This window comes from Stegostoma tigrinum, chromosome 10 (genome assembly GCF_030684315.1).
Source record: "Stegostoma tigrinum isolate sSteTig4 chromosome 10, sSteTig4.hap1, whole genome shotgun sequence".
NCBI lineage: Eukaryota > Metazoa > Chordata > Chondrichthyes > Orectolobiformes > Stegostomatidae > Stegostoma > Stegostoma tigrinum.
Window position 1 is genome coordinate 2,523,445 of NC_081363.1, and position 15,908 is coordinate 2,539,352.

The window sequence follows — 15,908 nt, forward strand, 5'->3', positions numbered from 1 at the left end:
GTGCACAATGAACATAAAGTATAAATAGAAAGCTCAGCCTGTGAAATTTGAAGGATTTCTTTCCTTTCACAGCATGGGAAATAGTCTCCCAGGAAAGCAGTCTATTAACAACCGGACCTGGTGAAAATCTGGTTATGCACAAGATTAAGGGTAAGTACAGATGGACATTAGCAGTTATTTGGGAATGATGTTTCCTGAACTGCTACATACCAAGGTAAGCAGCCCATCAGAAGTAAATTTTGTATCACACATTGCTGGATCCCATTGTGATTTAACTTCTGGCACTGCTCCATTATGGAATCCAGGATAGGGGTGCCAAATGATAATGGGAGGAGATTAAATAGGGTAGGATATATCTGCTCTTATGCTGTGGATTGTATTGAGGCTGTAAACACAGATTTGAATGGGTTGTTAAGTCTATGATGGAGTTTTAAGTTATCCACAGCGCAGAAACAGACCATTCAATGCCAGTATTCCATGTAAGCCTCCTTCTCTTTCATCTAAACTCAAATACATAACATTTTATTCATTTCGTCATCTTGGTTTTCCAACTTCCCCCTTAAATGTTTTTCTGTTTTTCATCTCACTGACTCTTGTGGTAAGGTACTGCTTATTCTCACCATTCAGTGGGTGAAGATTTCTGCTGAATTCCTCCTGGATTTATTAATGACTGACTGACTGTTATGTTTACGGCTCCACTTCTAAGTGGATCCATGATTGAAAACATCACCTCTACATCTATCCTGTCAAACCCTCTTAATGCTAAGTACGTCATCACTATTTTCTCAAGAAAAAAACCCTGCTATTGCATGAGAGGAAAGAACTGAAGCCCAATGTTTATTTCCTAATAACTCAGTAATTACAAATGAATCTGGATGTGAGTTTACTCGCTGAGCTGTAAGGTTCGTTTTTAGACGTTTCGTCACCATTCTAGGTAACATCATCAGTGAGCCTCCGACAAAGGCTCGCTAAAAACTCAAAACTCGCTAACAAATGAATCTTTTTACACCTTCTCCAAGATTTCAATTTCCTTTTTATAATCTGTTCACGGTAGTCCAAATATAATCTAACCAAGATGCTGGGCAGGTTTTAATGTAGCTTCTCGACTTTTCAATTCTATCCCACAGGAAATGGATCTCCCCCCACACCTATATCACCACCACTAATTGCTTGGTTTGTTTAATTCATTGGCTCATTGGATAAGCATATGGACGTACATGGAATAGTGTAGGTTAGATGGGCTTCAGATCGGTGTGACAGGTCAGCACAACATCAAGGGCCGAAGGGCCTGTACTGTGCTGTAATGTTCCATGTTCTATGTTCTTTACTAACTTGGATTGTTACTTTTAGTACTCTGTGCATTAGTATTCCCAGATTCCTGTGTTCCTCTGCCTATTTGGAAAAGTGGGAGTTTAACCAACCATCACCTTTAAAGTAACATGGGACAATAGATCCCACAGCCAAACATTGATAGTTAAGAGAAGCAGCAATGTTATGAGCAGAGGAGCAATGCTGATTGGAGCAACAACACTTCTTCCTCATCCTTCTGCTGCTTCACAGGATAGTGGGGATTAATATGGATCTCCAGTTCAGAGGAGATCCCTTTGGGTATCCCCCCCATAGGGTATACAAGCAGATTAATTTTAAAGACTGAGCACCAATGCTTCAAGAAGCTCCAGCATCTTCAACAGATCATTACTGGCGTTTCCTGCCAAGTGAGCCAGGTGGGCACACCCTCAGTGAGGCTCAAGGTCACCACAGCCCAACATTTCTGTGTTGTTAGCTCCTTCCAAAGATCTACTTGTTACATGCAGGATTTCACAATCTGCAAAGTAACGGGTACATCTATCTCCCTGGTGTTTAATGCAATGCTTGCCACCTACATGCACACCTCCAAACAGCATTTATCAAATACAATGGATTACATGCCAATAATGTTTTTAGCTGCTGTATGACTAGATTATCATGCTTGTCTGTGCAAGATGACCAGGAACCTGCTATAATGACTTGATTCTAAGCTGGCCATTGTTCTTCACACCTCCAACAATGACAGGTGATAGCTCCTCGAAGATCAGTTCTACCTTCTAAATGCTAACAGTAAATGTGACAATCTGGCATTCTTTTAAATACCCAACTAATTTCTCTCGTGGAGCCACAATTCTTCCAGTTATTTTTATGTTGTGTAACTGAAGTAGCTTCAGAAAAACATGAGACAGACTGCTCATCATTTCTGATGAAGGGTCTAGGCCCGAAATGTCAGCTTTTCTGCTCCTAAGATGCTGCTTGGCCTGCTGTGTTCATCCAGCTCCACACTTTGTTATCCCAGACTGCTCATTCTCCTGCTGTACCTGCTGAGGTACTAGTGGTCAATTTTATCTTCGTTTTGGAGTCTGTGAGGATGCTGCTAAACATTGAACCTAACAAGGGGCAGACTTAGTCATGAACAGGAGGCAACTGACCTCCTGACTTGTCATGGAGGCAGGGGGAGAAGTGAGAACACCTTGGGCAGAATCCCATTTTTCTTTGAGGCGTTTCTTTATCTTCCTTTGTGGCTCAACCGTACCTCCCTGGTGGTTAAGAGCTGGAGGTCACTTACTGCAGTTCAGTGCTGTACAATGACCAGAGCAAGGCCATATTCTGTTCTGGTTACACCATCAGATTAGTGTGAAGACCCAAAGACAGTCTGGCTATGTGTCAATGGTTCTTCATTTCTTGGAGGTGGATGTCAGTGCAAAGGACTGAGATATTGTGACATTTGTTTTGGAGATGGATCATTCCAATCTCTCTCCAATGGTGCATGTTGCAGCTAGAAATGCTGACCAATCTTTGCACATTTTCTCTCTCCAATTCATGGAATGGTTGAATTGTTATCACACAGAAGGGATCTATTCAGTCAGTTTAGCCTTTACTGGATCTGGCAGAGCACTTCAGATTCCACTGTCCCACCCTCTTTCTCCTCTCCCTGTAGCCTGTTCTTTCTTTCACTTCGTATATATCCAACCCAAAACAGAAACCTTCTTCCATTATGCTTTCAGGTATTGTAGTACATTCTAGATCATAACCACTTGCTGCAGTGGAACTATTACCAGATCATATGGAAGACTATTGTAAACCTTCTTGCAATCTGAGGAGCAATCATTCACAACTATTCTCTGTTCCTTTCACACTATCTAATTTGGTATCCATGTTGTTGTTGTCCCTCTTATTCTATGTGCTTCAACTTTGCCATGTGACTCTTCAACAAATGTATTTTGAAGTCCGTATACACCAAATGAAACAAATTGCTTTTCATTAACCATCTCTGTTATCTCACCAAAAACTCAGTAAAATTTGTTAAATTTAACTTCCTTTTAACAAATCCATTCTGGCTTTTCTTAATTCAACTACGCTTGTGCAAGTGATTGTTAACTTTGGCCTAGACTATAATTTCTAAAATCTTTCCCATCACCAAGGCTAAACTGACTGGCCTGTAATTACTAGGCTTTGTCTTGCTTCCCCTTTTTGAATAAGGTGTGCAGTTCTTCTCTGGAATAGTCCCTGCATCTAAGGAGATTAGATAATCATGGTCAATAGCTCTGCAGCTTCTATCTTACCTTCTCACATTATCCTCCTGCCATCTGATCTAGTCCTGGTGAGTTTTCAGCTTTAGAAGCAGCCATTATTTTTAACATCTCCCTGCTATCAAATGTTAGCTGATCTTATTTCTCAATTTTTTCCTCTCTTGGTATGACTTTGGCAACGTCTTCTTCCTCGACAAGAACAGCTACAAACTAGCTCTGAGAATTTTCCTCTTTTCTCACTGCGTGTTGTATTCTTAAAAAGTTTGTAAGAAGCTGCAACAAGTAATTAGGAAAGCTAATAGAAAGTTATCATTTATTGCCATGGGAACTGAATACAAAAGGAGGGAGGTGATGGTTCATTTATGCAGAATATGAACGAGACTGCATCTGGAGCCCTGTATTAGTCTTGTTATTTAAAGAAGGATGTAAGTGCATTGGAAGTAATTCAGAGATTTGCCAGACTAATACCTGGAATATGTTAGTTGTCTTACGATGAAAGAATACGCAGGTTAAGATGAATCTACTGGAATTTAGACTATGAAAATAAGACACATCCTATTTAATACAGTTGAGGAGATTTTTGTTCTTGCAGTTTTCTCTGGGACTTTGGAACACTGTCAGAGGGTGGTGGAAGCTGTAATGATTGTAACAAGGTCCGCCAGCTGGACCTCATTGAATATGTGATCCCTGATTGGGCTGTTAATCTGGTTCACTCAGGGAACTCTAGCTGACAAATAAAAACGGGAGCTGTAGCAGTTCTGTTCACTCTGACAGCTGGCTCTGAGGGAGCTGGAACATTGTCAAGGACGCTCCACCTTCAAATAAAGGGTGACTTGGTAATGGGATACCAGCCTTGTGGAGTTGTTTCAATGGCAACAAGAGAAAAGCATGCTCCTGAAGAAATTCACTTGCAACAGTTGTCTTTGAGTTAGGGGAGGCATTGCTGGCATCATGCCATACTTAGAAAGCTTGTCTAGAAGTTTGACTAGTTTGATCCTGCCATTGTAGACTGGGCCCAGTATGTGGAAAGAATGCTTTATTTTTTCCAGGAAATGACATTGACGTTGGGGCAGTTCAAGAGCAACGAGTAATTCATCTGACACCTTGTGGACCTGCTGTTTTTTTTCAGTTATTAGCAAGTTAATGTTCCCTGATGGCACCAGATACTAAAACCTTCCAAGAGTTGACAGATTTATTTATGCACTATTGCGACCCCAAGCGTCGCCGCCTTTTATTTGAGATGCTATCCGTTTTACTCGGCAATTCCAGAACCACGGGAATCCGTGTTGGAATGTTTAGGATTAGGATGACTAGCTGAGTAATGTGATCTTGGTTTAACCCTCAATGAGATGTTGAGAGACAATTTGGTACGTGGGATTAATGATGCAACCGTGCAAAAGCGACTACTAGCTGAAGCCGAACTAGACTGCAAACAGGAAGTACAGTTGGCTTTATCATTGGAAAATAGAGCAAGTGGAGAACATGAGTTGCATGGTATTCCAGTGGAAGTGGATACCCTCACCAGGCTGATTGAGCTTGGGGAATGCTACTTGAGTAATTGCATCATCACGCTCAGGATATATCCTGGACAGCCCACAGCAAAACCCCAAAACAAAGCCAAGCCTCAGCCAAACAGTTAACGTTTTCAACAGGAACTGGGCCAGCAAGCTAGTGCACAGACTTGAGACAGCAAAGGAAGCCTATGGGGCCTGACCTGAATAAGAGAACTCACAGACCAATATCTAGGACAGTGTGCACCCTGGAAAGGCCACCTACATCTGGCTTGGAGCAGTTACATTGCTTAGCAACGTCCAAATCAGAACCAATCAGAATAAACATCTGGTTACATAGACACCTGGTTCTCGTGGAGGTCGATACTGGTGTGGCTGTACCAGTGTTTACAGAACCAATCTTTAACAAAATTCACTCTGGACCTTTCAGTTTGCGCAAGACCTCGGCTAGACTGAGAACCTATAGCGGGGAATCTTTACAGGTTAATGGGACAATTTCGGTTCCAGTCTCCTGTGAGGGGCAGTTGGTGCGGCCCCCACTGATTGTAGTAAAAAGCTCTGCCCCAAAGCTTGATGGGACAAAATTGGTTAAAGACGGTTGACCGAGACTGGCTGAATATCCTTCGATTAGAAAATGCCTGCCTGAGTGAAGTCCTAATTCAAATCGGGGAAGTTTCTCAGGAAGGATTATCAAAGGAGCCAAGGCCACCTTGAATGTTGACCAGGAAACAATTCCGCGGTTCTGCCAGGCCCGCCCAGTGCTGTTAAAGTAGAGGTAGAAATCAGGAGGCTGGAATGCAAAGGAATCAGCAAACCAGTCCAGTTCGGGCAGCACCATTCGTACTGATTGTGAAGCCCAATGGGTTGGTTGGCCTTTGTGGAGATTTTTAACAACAGCAAACCACTTTTCACAGCTGGATAAATATGTAATCTCTCGCATCGAAGATTTAGACACAAAGCTGCCGAGGGGGTGCTGTTCTTCACAAAACTGAACACGGGCTATCTGTACTTGCAGTTGCAGTTAGATGAGGATTCCTAAAAGTAAGTTACAATTAATACCAGAGACAATGGGAACTGCAGATGTTGGAGAATCCAAGATAACAAAGTGTGGAGCTGGATGAACACAGCAGGCCAAGCAGCACAAAAGCTGATGTTTCGGGCCTAGACCCTTCATCAGAAAAGACACCTTTCTGATGAAGGGTCTAGGCCCGAAATGTCAGCTTTTGTGTTCATCCAGATCCACACTTTGGTACAAACCCTTATGGTATTAATTGTAAGATAACAATGTACAAGACTGCCATTTGGGATATCCTCAACGTTTTCTAATTTTCAGCAGAAGATGGAGAATATTTTACTGTGTAGCCTTCAGGGATGAAAAGAAACAGATGTCATCCTCCAAAGTATTGACACAGAGTAATACTAAGTGAGATCTCATACTGATATGCAATGACTTCCCATTCCGCATTGGGGTAGTATTAGTTCATGGATGGGTCAATGGAAAGGAATGACCAATAGCAAATGCATCCAGAACGTTGGCAAATGCAGAGTGGAAATACCCCCAGATAGAGAAAGAAGGATTGCGGGGTCAGGAAGTTCCACCAATATCTTTACAAGTGTAAATTTGTAATAATAACAGACGGCAAGCACCTGCTGGGTCTGCTTAAAGTGGATAAGGCAGTGCCACCCATAGCTTCATATCGAACTCAACAGTGGGCTCTAAGTGCATATAATTACAAGCCAGAACACTGCCCAGGAGGACAAGTAGTGAATGCAGATGCATTAAGCTGCTTCCTGGCAGATACACCATCAGTGGTACCGCTGCTGGAATAGTGCACGCTTCCAGTCACCACTGACAATATCAACTTGGGGTGCAGCAAGATCCAACCCTAGCAAATCTAAGACAGCTGGTGGTGATGGGCGTATACAAAAGGGCAGTCACAACCAGAATTGAAACCTTTTTGGACCCGGAGAGACCAGATCATAGTCAAAGAGAAAATACTATTCTGGGGAGTAAGAGTGATTGCCACCCGTTATTGGCTGAACCCCCACCAGGCTCATCCAAGGGTTTCCAAAATGAAGATGTTAGTGAGACATTATGTTTGGTGGCCAGGATTGGATGTCAGTATAGCTGCATTGGTGGGGCAGTGCCCAGAATGCCAGTAAGGACAAAAATTCCCACCAACACCTCCCCACACCTGGGAAAGGCCAGGTAAACCCTGGACTCAGTTACTCGTCAGCTATCCTGATCCTTTCATGTGCTCAATGTTTTTAGTTATTATGGGTGCCCACTCAAAATGGCTGGACTTGCAGAGTTCATTCTTCATATACAGGCACAACAACAGAAAAACTGTGCTCATCTATTGTAATACAAGGTCTCCTGGAAGTGTTGGTCACAGGTGATGGGCCATCGTTAATGTAAGGAATTTGAGTAAAGCTGAATGGTATTTGTCATACAAGGACAGCTCCATACCATCCATCACCCAAAGGTCTGGCAGAAAGGCAGGCCTAAAGAAGCAGCCTACAGCTTCACTAGATACCAAACTGTCCAGGTTCTTATTTAATTTAAGACCACTCCTCACTGAATGACAGGGATAGCTCTCGCAGTGTTGCTGATTGGGAGAAGACTCAGCACCAGGTTAAATCTGATCTTCCAAACTGGAGGGTAGGGTGAAAAGGCATCAGGTACACCAGTGCTCTGTCTAGAGAACACTAGATCCGCTAAACGAGAGTGACAGTTTACTTCAGGGGCAAAGTTTGGTGTAGGAACCACAGGAATGGTCCTGCATGGGTAAGAGGCGTGGTCAAAGTGAGGCACGTCCAGTGAAGTATAAAGTTTGAGTAGATGTGACAGCCCTGAACATGATGCAAGCTCTCAAACAATGCAGAGGCAAAACATGCTCAGCCCCTCAACAGCCTTTCCATTATTCTGGAACCTGTGGGTTCTCCCTCTTCTGTCAGGCATTGAAGAGGCCTCAGAATCCGAGATGGATACAGCAACAATTGCTGCATCGATGCCTTTGCTGCCGGAAGTAGGGACCCAGACATTTCAGGTGCAAGAAGTGAACTATTATGCATCACCCACCATCTATATCACAGGTAGAGTTGGAGGAACCTGTCCTGGTGCTAAAATGCCCCAGAAAGAGCAACAAAAAGAAGAATTGGCCTATGTCCTTGGACTCAGAGGGAGAAGGACGTAGTGACTGTAATGAGTTCCCTGATTGGACCAGATTAATAGCCCCAATCAGGGAGCCCTGGCTGACAGACATAAACAGGAGTGTTAAGGATTCTGAGATAACAAGGTATAGAGCTGGATGAACACAGCAGGCCAAGCAGCATCAGAGGAGCAGGACAGCTGACGTTTCGGGCTTAGACCATTGGATTCTAGATAACCAAGTGTAAAGCTGGATGAACACAGCAGGCCGGGCAGCATCTCAGGAGCACAAAAGCTGACGTTTCGGGCCTAGACCCTTTGTCGGAGAGGGGGATGGGGAGAGGGATCTGGAATAAATAGGGAGAGAGGGGGAGGCGGACCGAAGATGAAGATAAAAGAAGATAGGTAGAGAGGAGAGTATAGGTGGGGAGGTAGGGAGAGGATAGGTCAGTCCAGGGAAAACGGACAGGTCAAGGAGGTGGGATGAGGTTAGTAGATAGGAAATGGAGATGTGGCTTGAGGTGGGAGGAAGGGATAGGTGAGAACACCTCTGCTCGGTTCGCAATAAACAACTGCACCTCCCAGTCGCGAACCATTTTAACTCCCCCTCCCATTCCTCAGACGACATGTCCATCATGGGCCTCCTGCAGTGCCACAATGATGCCACCCAAAGGTTGCAGGAACAGCAATTCATATTCCGCTTGGGAACCCTGCAGCCCAATGGTATCAATGTGGACTTCACAAGCTTCAAAATCTCCCCTTCCCCACTGCATCCCAAAACTAGCCCAGCTTGTCCCCGCCTCCCTAACCTGTTCTTCCTCTCACCGTCTAGGCCTGAAACGTCAGCTTTTGTGCTCCTAAGATGCTGCTTGGCCTGCTGTGTTCATCCAGCTCCACACTTGGTTATCTTGGATTCTCCAGCATCTGCAGTTCCCATTATCTCTCACCCTTGGATTCTGTTCACTCTGAGAGCTGGTGACGGGACACCGGCATCTGTGGATTGTGTCAGAAGCAGAGTCTTTGCATATTTTTAAGATAGAGGTGGGTAGACTCTTTGTAAGTAAAGGGGTGAATGTTATTGGTATAGGTAGGAACATGGAGTCATTGGATCATCCAGCATGTTATTGAGTGGTGGAACAGGCATGAGTGGCCAAGCGGCCGCCTTCTGTTTGCTCCTATTTAATTTGTGCATATAAGCATTAATAGTAATTGAATAATGTTAATACTAAACACATAGCTATTCCCTTCAAGAACTTAGATTATTCAAGCACAGCCTTCATTAGCCTCCATCGTTATAGTTTTTCTCTTATATTTTCAGTTTCTAGATGATTCTCTAATATGTCTTTAAGGATGACTTCATCTTTCCTAGCACTGAGATTAAGTTGTCGATAACACCCTTACTGTGTTCCTGTTGCCTTTTTGTTTATGTACAAATCATACAAGCACATGTGACAGTGGAAGGAGATGAAGTGGTTCGGCAGGCTGTGCAGTGGTGTGGAATGCACACAGGCTGTGAAAGGAGAATTAAATGAATGGAGTCCATTAAGAATCAATTGTAGGAATGATGCTAAATGTAGGGAAGCAGCCAGACAGAGAATTATTTAAAAATCAATAATACACTCATCATGCTAAATCCACTAAGATTTGTGTCCTCAGAGTAAGAGAGTGTAAGTCTGAGATCAGAATCTGACTTCAGGCAGGACCCACTCAGAATGAGAGTGCTGGCTGAGATTGTCAATGTTGGACACAAGTAGTGGGCCAACTTAACTTACTGTGGACTGCTTTTCAGTCTCATGCGGAATCATATTTAAAAGAAAATAATCACTTATTTTTTAAATAAAAACCAAAAGAACCACAGATGCTTTAAATCAGGAACAAAAACAAAGTTGCTGGAAAAGCTCAGCAGGTCTGGCAGCATCTGTGAAGGAGAGAACAGAGTTAACATTTCGGATCCAGTGACCCTTCCTTATTGTTGACATTAGGCTAACCTTTTTAATCGTGGTGTAACACGTGCCTTTCCAATGCAGGGAACCTCTTAGAGTCTACAGAATTTCAAAAGTTGATAACGAACCCATCTGCTTTCTCAGCTGCCACCTCTTTCAATACTCTGGGAGATAGATCATCAGGTTCCGGAGATTGATCCACTTTGAGTTCCATTAATTTCTCTAATGCTATAGTCTTCCTAAAATGAATTTCTTGCAGTTCCTGATTTACACTAGCTCCTAGACTCCTCTTAATTCTGGGAAGTTTTAGTGTTTTTCAACTTGAAGATAGATATTTGTTTAGTTTCTGTACGATTTCCTTATACTCCTGACTGGGCTTGTACTGGGCTGGCATTGGTTTTTGTTAATCTTTTTCTTTTAAGGTATCAATGGAAGATTTTGCAGTTCATTTTTATGTTTTATTGCCATTTTACTCTCATTCAAGACAATTAGGGATGGGCAATAAATGCTGCCGAGCCAGTGACACCCTCATCCTGTGAATGAATAACGGGAGGTATGAAGGTTCATAGACAATCAGTAAGATTTTAAAAACTAATTACACAGTTTGCAAACAAAATTGTATTCCTTTTAATGCATAACAAAAGTGTTCCGACCACGGCCAATAAATCTAAAAATTGCACTTGATCGAAGGTATAGGTCCACAAAGTTCCAAAACACAGTAAGCCTAAGGACTGGGTAGATTTTAGAATTCTGTAAAGGAAGATGAAGGAAAGGGGAAAGACGGAGAAAATGGAATGAGAGTAAAATGGCAATAAAACATAAAAATGAACTGCAAAATCTTCCATTGATACCTTAAAAGAAAAAGATTAACAAAAACCAATGCCAGCCCAGTACAAGCCCAGTCAGGAGTATAAGGAAACCGTACAGAAACTAAACAAATATCTATCTTCAAGTTGAAAAACACTAAAACTTACCAGAATTAAGAGGAGTCTAGGGGCTAGTGTAAATCAGGAACTGCAAGAAATTCATTTTAGGAAGACTATAGCATTAGAGAAATTAATGGAACTCAAAGTGGATCAATCTCCGGAACCTGATGATCTATCTCCCAGAGTATTGAAAGAGGTGGCAGCTGAGAAAGCAGATGGGTTCGTTATCAACTTTTGAAATTCTGTAGACTCTAAGAGGTTCCCTGCATTGGAAAGGCACGTGTTACACCACGATTAAAAAGGTTAGCCTAATGTCAACAATAAGGAAGGGTCACTGGATCCGAAATGTTAACTCTGTTCTCTCCTTCACAGATGCTGCCAGACCTGCTGAGCTTTTCCAGCAGCTTTGTTTTAATTCACAATATGGAAAGTGTTAGAATCTATAATGACGAATGCATTATCAGGACTTTTAGAAAATAATGGTCGGATTGGGCAGAAGGCTTTCTAAGGGTCCCACACAAGAGTTTTGCAAATGAAATTGAACCAAATGGGATTATACTGGTAAGGATTGAGAACTCAATGATCAAAAACAGGAGAAATAAATGATCCATTTTCGATTGGCTGGTTCTGACTCGTGGGACACCAACCACAAGGATAAGTCCGTGTGTCCGACCTATTCACAATCTAAATCAACAATTTGGATATCGGATCTAACGATATTGCCTCCACTATTGGAGAAGACACAAACCGAAGTGGAAATGAGAGTTGTTAGAATGATTCAAAAAGATTCATGGAGATTTGGAGAGGCTAAGTGATTGTATTCCATCAGTCAATTTCTTTCCTCAATATAAGGAAACTTGAGGTTAACTACTTCGGCAGGAAAAACAGAAGTACAAAGTATTTTTTGAAATAGTGAGCAACTGGAAGTAATGAATTCTGGGGGGGGGGGTTGTGGTGTCCTTGTTGATGAGACAGTGCCACAAAGGTTCGCTGAACTAATGAGGTAACAAGGTGTAGAGCTGGATGACACAGCAGGCCAAGCAGCATCATAGGAGCAGGAAAGCTGACATTTCGGGCCTAGATGTCTAGGCCTGAAACACCAGCCTTCTTGCTCCTCTGATGCTGCTTGGCCTGCTGTGTTCATCCAGTTCTACACCTTGTTATCTCAGATTCTCCAGCATCTGTGGTTCCTACTATCTCTTCGCTGAACTAATTTCTGGATTATGAATGGATTGTTCTATGGTAAAATGGACTGGTCCAGTATGCTCTGGAGTTTAGAAGAATGAGAGGTAATTTCATTCAAACATGCAAAAAATTTACAGAGCTCAGCAGGGTAGATGATGAAGGATGTTTCCTCTGGCTGGGGGTCTGCAGCCAGGCCCAATTCATTTAGGATTTGGATAAGGAAAAATTCCTTCCCTGGAAAAGTGATGAGTCTTTGGAAGGAGAAATAGCAAGGTGTAGAGCTGGATGAACACAGCAGGCCAAGCATCATCAGTGGAGCAATGATCTTTTTGAGAGTCCTATGGAGGCTCAGTGGTTAAGTATGTACAAAACTGAGATGAATTCATGCCTGCAGATTAAAAGTTTCAAAGGATATAGGGATACTACAAGTAAATGGTTTTGAACTAGAAGATCAGCCATGATTTCATTGACTGCTCTCCACTTCTCTTATGTTCCTGAACACTGATTTAAGAAACAAAGCTGTCAGGTTAAACAGTTCCCGCTACCCTCCCTCCACCCCCCCCCTTCCCCCCCCAACCCCCGCAGGGCCCTTGCCCCCACTGTGCTCTATTTCTGTAACTTCAGCAATGCCTCAGAAATATAACATCTGGCTTAGTTTGCAGTCTTCACCCTCTCCCCAGAAAGCCTCCAATACTGGCAAAGATTCTAGGCTTGACTTAATACCTCCCCAGCTTGCCATGGCCGTGGTTAGGTAGAGGTGGCTTCAGTCAGAGGCTGTTGATTTTCAGTGCTTTGCGAGCTATTTTCACATTCACTGCTTGATCTATGAGAGACTAATGAAGCATTGAAAGACAAGTGGGGGGGGGGGGGAAATGTCAGTTAATAAAAACAGTAATGTTTGGCTCGTCGCACTGAAGCTGCAATTTGAAGTTCAGCCAGTATGTGTTAGTCACCGGTATTGAATGTTCCCCCGGGATGGCATGTACATTGAATACTGCTGTGGCATTCACCCTGATGCACACAGGCATTGTCTTTTTATATAAAGTGTCTAAGGAACTCAAACACAGAATTAGCAAGACTAAAAGGGGCCATAAAATGTCTTCAGCAAACAGGGTCAAGGAAAATCCCAAGGCTTTTATGCATATATTAGAGAAAAGAGGGTAGCAAGGGAAAGAGTTGGTCCCCACAAGAACAAAGAAGGGAAGTTATGCGTGGAGCCACAGGACATAGAAGAGATCCTTAACAAGTACTTTGTATCAGTATTCACCAAAGAGAAGGACGTAACTAATGTTGAGGTCAGGGTGTGTGAATACTCTAGAGAATGTCTGTATATTAAAGGAGGAAGTTTTGGGTATCCTAAATTGCATTAAGGTAGACAAGTACCCAGGGCCAGATGGGATCTATCCCAGGTTTCTGCAAGAGACCAGGGAAGAAGTAGCTGGGGCATTGGCAGATATCTTGAAATCCTCCTTGACCACAGGCAAGGTTCCAGAGGACTGGAGGTTAGCCCATGTTGTTCCATCCTTTAAGAAAGGAAGCAGGGAAAATCCAGAAAATTATGGGCCAGTGAGTCTGACTTCTGTGGTGGGAAAGCTCTTGGAGAAGGTACTGAGAGACTGGATATATGTACATTTGGAAGAAAATGGACTAGTTAGTGACAGGCAGCATGGTTTTGCACAGGGGAAGGTCATGTCTCACCAACTTGATCAAATGTTTTGAAGAGGTGACAAGATAGTTGATGAGGGAAGAGCTGTGGATGTAATTTATTTGGACTTTAATAAGGCATTTGGTAAAGTCCCACATGACAGATTGGCACAAAAACCAAACTCATATGGGATTCCGGTGGGCTGGCTGGGTGGATACAAAACTGGCTTGGTCACAGAAGACAGAGGGGAGCGGTGGAAGGGTGTTGTTCGGAATGGAGACCGGTAACTAGTGTTCCCCAGGGATCAGTCTTAGGTCCTGTGTTTGTGGTAAATACAAATGACCTGGAGGACAGTGTGGGCGGTCTGATCAGTAAGTTTGCAGATGACACGAAGATTGGTGGAGTTGCTGATCGTGCCGACACTTGAGAAAAGAAACAGCAAGATATAGTTAGATCAGCGACTTGGGCACAGAAATGACTGATGGAGTTCAATTCAGACAAATGCAAGGTGATGTATTTTGGAGAATCAAATCTCGGTGTGAATTATACCGTTAATTGCAGAAGCTTTAGAAGATTAATATGCAGACGGATCTGGGTGTGCATGTCCACAGTTCCCTAAAAGTGGCAGCACAGGTAGCCGAGGTGATTAAGAAGGCATAGGGTATGCTTATCTTCATCGGCCGGGGCATGGAGTACAAGAGCTGGCCAACCATTTTGCAGATATAAAACCCTTGTTAGGCCGCATTTGGAGAATCGTACACAGTTTTGGTCTCCACATTACCAGAAGGACATGGAAGCTTTGGAGAGAGTTAAGAGAAGGTTAACCAGGATGTTGCCTGGTCTCAAGGGCATTGGCTATGAGGAAAGGTTAAAAAGACTAGGATTGCTTTCACTGGAAAGTCAGTGGCTGAGAGGAGACCTGATAGAGGTTTACAAAATTATGTGAGGCAGAGATAGGGTGGGTAGTCAGAGGCCTTTTCCCCAGGGTTGAAGTTTTAATTACAAGGGGACACAGGTTCAAGGTGAGAGGGGGAACGTTTAAGGGAGATTTACGAGGGAGGTTTTTCATGCGGAGAGTGGCAGGAGCCTGGGACATACTGCCAGAGGAGGTGGTAGAAGCAGGCACATTGGTGACATTTAAGAGACGTCTGGATGGTCACATGAATAGGGGGGAATAGAGGGATATGGACCGACTAAGGGCAAAAGGTTTGTTTTTCTAGTTTAGTCAGGGTACAATGTTCAGCACAGGCTTGGAGGGCCAAAGGGCCTGTTCCTGTGCTGTACTTCTCTTTTATTCTTTTGTCTCTGGTGGGTGATTTAGGAATGCTGTGCCCATCTGCATGTCTGCCTGGCTGTATAATCTAATTTATTTGATTATGTGACTATGTCTAATATTACTGCTGCACCCTCTCTGGTTCCTTTTTGATTTCTCAGACAAGATTAATTTTAATACATTAACTTTGAAATATTAGCTTTGCAAGGATTAAAGGAAAGGTCAGAGATCAATAATGGTTATTTTTGATTTAGACTGTTGGAGTTTATCCATTTTGCATTGCCACAGGAATGATATGGTCATTAATTGAAACCTGATGAGCTAAACTGTGGGCTGAGCTCCAGACTGCAGTACAGCGATCAGGCTGTGGGGAGTAGGGGCAAGAGGACGTGAACTAGGCAATTACAAAGGCTGCCTGCTCCCATGCTCTACGTTTAAGAGAAATTGTGACCCGCTTATCAACCTGACTTTCTTATATATGCTCCTCTTAGAAGAGGACCCATTCTGTAACAATCTCTTCAGGTCTCCCATTACGCTTTGCCTACTGACCAGGCAGTGAGGAAACGGGGTTTATATTTCTTTCTTGTTCAATTACAGATATCCAGGCCCAGGACGATCTTAAACTGTTAGTGCTGTAATTAGAGTATTTATAGTGGGTCTCCAAGCCTTTGCTGAGGCATTTAGTTCAATGCTAAATACTGAGAGACTGTGTTA

The 15,908-nt window shown here is 43.1% G+C and overlaps 1 protein-coding gene across 1 annotated transcript in view; it reads left to right on the top strand.

Moving 5' to 3' along the window:
- vash1 (vasohibin 1) overlaps window positions 1-6,199 on the top strand; it is a 48,848-nt gene extending 42,649 nt beyond the window's left edge. The window contains exon 8 of the transcript XR_007248285.2: window positions 73-6,199. The gene's annotated coding sequence lies outside the window, so the exon portion shown is untranslated. The remainder of the gene's footprint in view (window positions 1-72) is intronic.
- Window positions 6,200-15,908: the final 9,709 nt, after the last annotated feature.